This window comes from Lepeophtheirus salmonis, chromosome 4 (genome assembly GCF_016086655.4).
Source record: "Lepeophtheirus salmonis chromosome 4, UVic_Lsal_1.4, whole genome shotgun sequence".
Taxonomy (NCBI): domain Eukaryota; kingdom Metazoa; phylum Arthropoda; class Copepoda; order Siphonostomatoida; family Caligidae; genus Lepeophtheirus; species Lepeophtheirus salmonis.
Window position 1 is genome coordinate 51,114,451 of NC_052134.2, and position 5,536 is coordinate 51,119,986.

General features: G+C 33.8%; 1 long non-coding RNA gene across 1 annotated transcript; it reads right to left on the reverse strand.

Annotated features, from left to right (window-relative positions):
• Positions 1 to 4,740: 4,740 nt before the first annotated feature.
• Positions 4,741 to 5,480, reverse strand: LOC121116154 (uncharacterized). Its single transcript, XR_005863778.2, has 2 exons — positions 5,009 to 5,480; positions 4,741 to 4,901 (listed from the first exon to the last, which is right to left on the reverse strand). It is a non-coding gene; the product is annotated as an uncharacterized lncRNA (long non-coding RNA).
• Between the last annotated feature and the right edge of the window lie 56 nt (positions 5,481 to 5,536).

A 5,536-nucleotide genomic window follows, 5' to 3' on the forward strand; every position in this document is an offset into this window, starting at 1 on the left:
TTCTTATAAATTCTACATAGGTACACAAATAATTAAGACTATAAGTTATAACATTGGTAGTATATCTGGAGAACCAATTATCCTTATTATTTGGGTTATTGTAGTAATTAAATAATCTAGGAACCATTTTGCGTTTGAGTGGGCACACTAGAGGTGTTTTTTTTAGAGAAAGGTTTGGGTACTTAATCCACATCAAAAAAGAAGAAGAATAAATGATAGAAATTTATTGTTAAATGAAAACATTTTCCTGGCTTAGATCCATTTTACCAACATTTTCACAACATGCTTCCCTCTAAAAAATCTGGTTGATATTTAAACTAACTTTTCGATAGTCATTTTTTATGAGTCTATGACAAGTCCCTGGTTGGAGTCAAATATGAAACTATAGCAACTGAAGTAGTGTATAGATTGAAAGCCCCCCTCCTAATTGTATTCTACAGCCCTATGATCGTTAAATAGACTTGAGTTCAAGGAGTCATCAGTAGGGATGTGAAAATTGTCAAAATCCTCGTGAGTGCATATCAAAAAGAAAAGTTTACGAGGTGATTAACAAACTTAACATTCAACGTACATTTGGGAGGTCATTTTTTTTATCCTCCCAAATGTACGTTGAACGAACATTCTACGAACATATATTTACTTGTCTACCTATATAATATGTTTAGTTTGTTTCTGAGAGGCATACCGCTTAAAAGTATTTTGCGTGATCGGCGAATGTTTGCCATTGAAGAACATGAATGATGCGTTTAAGTGGTCCAAAACACTTGATATGTTGACAGTGGTATACGGTGAAACTGTTTTGAGTAAAAAAATGTTTACATGTGGTACAAAATCTTCCAAGATGGACAGGAATATGGATTTATTTACAATGTTTTGAGCATGAGACGATTGTCACCAAAGTTTATTCCGAAACTGGTAAATTTTGACCACAAGGATCGTCGCATTTTTTGGCAAAAACCACACTATAATCACGCTTCAGCCACCATATTCACTGTGTTATACCCCATATGACACTTTGAAAGAATGGATATTTTGAACGATTGAGGATACAAAGACTACATCACTGGAAGAGCTCACGGCTATACCAAAAACGGCTACTGATAAGTGCTTTGAGGATTGAAAAAAAAGCGTTGGGACAAGTGAATTTTATCTAAGTGGTATTACTTTGAAGGGAACAAGATAAATATTGATGAATAAATAAATATTTTTTCCTAAAATAGTAAATAGTCACCTAACTTTTTACAAACAACTTGCCCACTCTGATAAACGACATATCTGCAGGCAGAGGTCACTATAAAAACTATAGCCCCTTTGCTCGTTATTACGCTTGAATGTTCAAAAAAATTATTATTTAAAGGACGTTTTTAAATTGATGTTCTTCAGGAATTTGACAATTTTTACAAGCCTAATCATCAGTTCGATCTATAGAAGAAGTTTTAAACTATAACTCTGGCAATTTGAAGAATATTTAGGAGAAGTGAAACTTTGATGTGATGACCTTTCATTAAATCTGCTCTGAGCAGTTGTAAGAGGAAGGAAATAAACAACAATTTCAATCTATATCTGAACACTTACTAATTCAATAATTATTGAAGGTTGAGTGATTGAAATTAATTCATATTTCTATATATTAAAGCATAAACAGTTAGTTACAGAACAAAACAAATCTGACCTCTTTAGCTTACGTACAAGTTGAGAAAATGACACTTGAATGAGATCGACGAATTTCCATTCGCACACTCCAAGCAGTTGTGTGTGTTCAGGACCACTGTTTACGCCGTCAGCAAGTCCGAAACGGTGGAGACAAAGAACCACTTTGTCATAAAGGGGAAACTGGATCAGGGAGAGTTAAAGAAAACAGGCCAGTACAATCCCCTCAAGTCCATGGGGGACCATGCAAGAGATCCAAGGGTTTCACACAGGACTGTCCAAAGAGCTATCAAAAAGTAGGTAGAAAGAGCCTTGTGAGGGTGGAGAGGCCACTTTTGACACCAGTAAGTTTCAAGACACAATTAAATGAGTCTTTTGAACTTTTTTTGACACTTTTGGACCCCCTGCAACTCTGGTACTAACTCTCTTCACTACACCTTTTGGTTGGATGTCGAGGGGAAGGCATGTAGTTTTCGTAATCCAAACACCAAGGCCCTCAAAGTCACTTTCACCCCCCACTGGTACGTTATGCCAAAGGACTACATCCGCAGCGGGTGCCAAGACTTCTGCAGCCGCATGGAAGCCTTCATTTCTTAGAAGAGCGGCTACATTAATGATTAAGAGAGCTGAGACAAACTTTTATTTATAGTATTAATTTTGTTGGTATAATATTGTTAATAAAATAAATTATATCCTGTTCAAGTTTAAAATTCAAAGTGTTCATATTTTAATGGACCGCTCGGTATAACCAGCAAGGCATTACTCTGATATTTATCTTCAATTATAGACTGAGTTCAAGAGGGACTTACTTATATAACTTAAGTTCTAAATCATAAGCATTTTCGGCATGATAAAAAAGCCCAAAAATTAACGTGGTAACACAAAAGATTTGAAGAATGTTTTTGAAAAGAGAAGTCTTTCTGTCATGACTCATGACATTTCATTAGATTAGCTACGAGGAACAATGCGTGGAAGGGGAAAAAAACAGAAATCCCACTCTATTTCTACAGGTGCGTCCCCAAGGAGGGGGCTGCATCCCCCCCCCAATTTTTATGAGGAAATATGGGTTAAAATTTTTTTTTAGGATTTATTTTCTAAAAAAAATAACAAATTATGCAGAGCAGAAAAAACTTTAATTTTTAAAAATTGAAAGGAAATCAATTTTTTTTTGGAATTTGTAATATGAAGAAAGAATTTTCTTTTCCATAGCAGTTGCAATTATTATTTAATTCCTGAGTAGTGAAAATATTTTCCTAAATAGATTCAATTATATGCAAAACCTGATTGAACATTCGTATGTGCTCTTAAAAGTTAGACCGTAACCCTGAGAATTTTTTGCAAAGTTATAATTCTAAGTCCTTGTTGGACTTGGAGTAGAATTGGGGATCCACATCAGAATAATTCTATCAAATATCCTATTTTATATCCTTTTCTCCTTCCTCCTTAATGAAATGTCATGAACATTATTCTTTCTCTTCTCCCAGACATTCTTCAGTTTCTCAGGATTACCACGTGGATTTTCGGTTTCTTTTTTTTTAACATTCAACACTGGATTTTTTCACTACTGTATATAATCCTGTGGACGCCCTTGATCTATGAAAGAATTACTCGCATATGAATTTTCAAATCTTCTCTGAGAATTGTTTACAGGTTCACAAGAACTAATTCGAATATTTAAGCATTCAACGTTCAAAACACTGACATTTGCTTAAAAAATCAACATTTGATAATTTAATACAATTGAAATTGTTATATTAGAGGAGAAATGCCGTTTTTTGAGTCGAAGCAGAGATAAAATATGTACACATGGAATGCTTACACTAAATAAAAGCAAGGTAATTTTTGAAGCCTTTCTTAGTTAACCAAAATAATTAAATATATCGTTATTTATGCATCAATCATAAGAGAGCTTGTATGGAATCATCCTATACCTCTATAAAAACAGAAAAGTTTCATAAAGAACAAATATAATCAAGTGTAAAATATAGTGAGGATCGAACAGACAAGTCGTGTAGTTTAACAAGACGTACATCCGAGTATCACTTCCCAGTTCTGTATGTTGAAGTCATAGAGAAATAAGTATATAAGAAGTGGCAAGGATTTTTACTTAGCGACTTGGCTTAGTAGGAGAGATAGAGAATAAGTACTTTAATCTTGATATAATTAAGGTAGCTGTTGTGTTTGGTCTATTGGTAGATATTATATTAAAATCTTGAGAAAAAATGCCAACCTATTAAATTGAGGGCTGTTTCCACAAAATACTTTTCCTAAAACGTACCAAAGCTAACAATTGAAGGCAATAGAACTGTCCTTCGCATATCTTGTTACCTCTATGTTTGGACTGCCTAACTAACTTCAACCCACTTAGAAATATCAGACTCAATCTCAACAACTTTTAAAAAAGCTTCTATAAACTTGGTAGACATCGTTACCTTTATTTTATCACGCAACCTCTCATCCCAAAAGAAACCGGGGGAAAGGCAATAAAGAGGTCATTCTAATCATGACTACGGATTCGATAAATAAGATGCCCGACTCCGACTCCAGTATTTTGAATGTCACCAATTCCCACTCAAACACACTTTCTTTTTAATAATATATTTTGTAGCCTATATAAGTACTATTGAGTCATGTGTGTCTGGAGACTATAAATATAGATCTAATTTATAGCTATAGGTAGTTATTAATTATATGCAGTAAATAATTTGCCAGGTATAAAAGATATTTAAGAAAATGAAATGGATCAAAATCCATTTATTGTTAAAGCATTCACAAGTTTCTGAACATACTTTATCAATTCGTAACCAAGGAACAACGTTACAAAAAACTTCTCACTCCAACGTTACACTTTACTCTGATGATATTGACTATTCCAAGACGCTGTAATGAACTAGCATGGCTAGTGGATATACTCTACCCCACGTAATAATTTAGACTTAAAAGATGTTCGGGAATTGTGATTGTATAGACAATTGAGCACGTTTGAATGAAGTTAACTGATAGTATAGTTGACTTTCAAGTTTCATAAATTAATACTACTTAATACCTATAATTTAACCATTTCGGAAACATCTTTACGGACACTCAATATAAGCCTTAGATCATAAATATGTTTTATTTCAATTATAATCATTTATGTAGCCGGATTCGGTATAAATCTTCCAACTTCGACTCCACCAATAAAGGCACCAACTACGACCTTACGACTCCACATCCCTGACTCTAATTTAAGCAATCAACGTTCAAAACACCTTTTAGGAGAAAAAAACAGACTTAACGACAGCTGACGACAGAATACACTGTATATATTTGTATTATTATAGATTTATTATTAGTTTATTAAGATCTACACACTTACCCAGAACTCTCTCTAAAAGATGAAGAAAATACAAGAAAACAAGAGAAAAAGAAGAGAAAATCTTTGCTGTGCTGGTATGCATTTTTGTTTTTATTATTGTCTTCTACCTGCAATCAGTAACTAAGCTATATTAATAATATCACCAATTTCAAGAGCATCTTAGAAACAAACCCCTGGATATATCAGAATCCTTTAGGACTCTATCCGCACTAAAGAAACATTTAAACCCCCTTCAAAATAGTAGGTTTCCATATCAGCAGAGACCCAACAACCCCTACAAGTCCCCTCTCTTCCCCAATCATATTATGAGTTGTATAATAAATAAAATAATATCCAAACTTCGAATCTACTTCATCCCCAGGTTGAAAAGAGAAGAGAAGAGAGAGGGGAGTTAATAATAAAAACAACAACAACAATAATAAAAAAATGACCCGGTATGTCGTTCCTCAAAAAGAAAAAAGCGCGCCCGCGTCTGTAGTTGTTGTGATTATTTTAAAAAACCGAGTTTTTTAAGATCCTCTAAATACA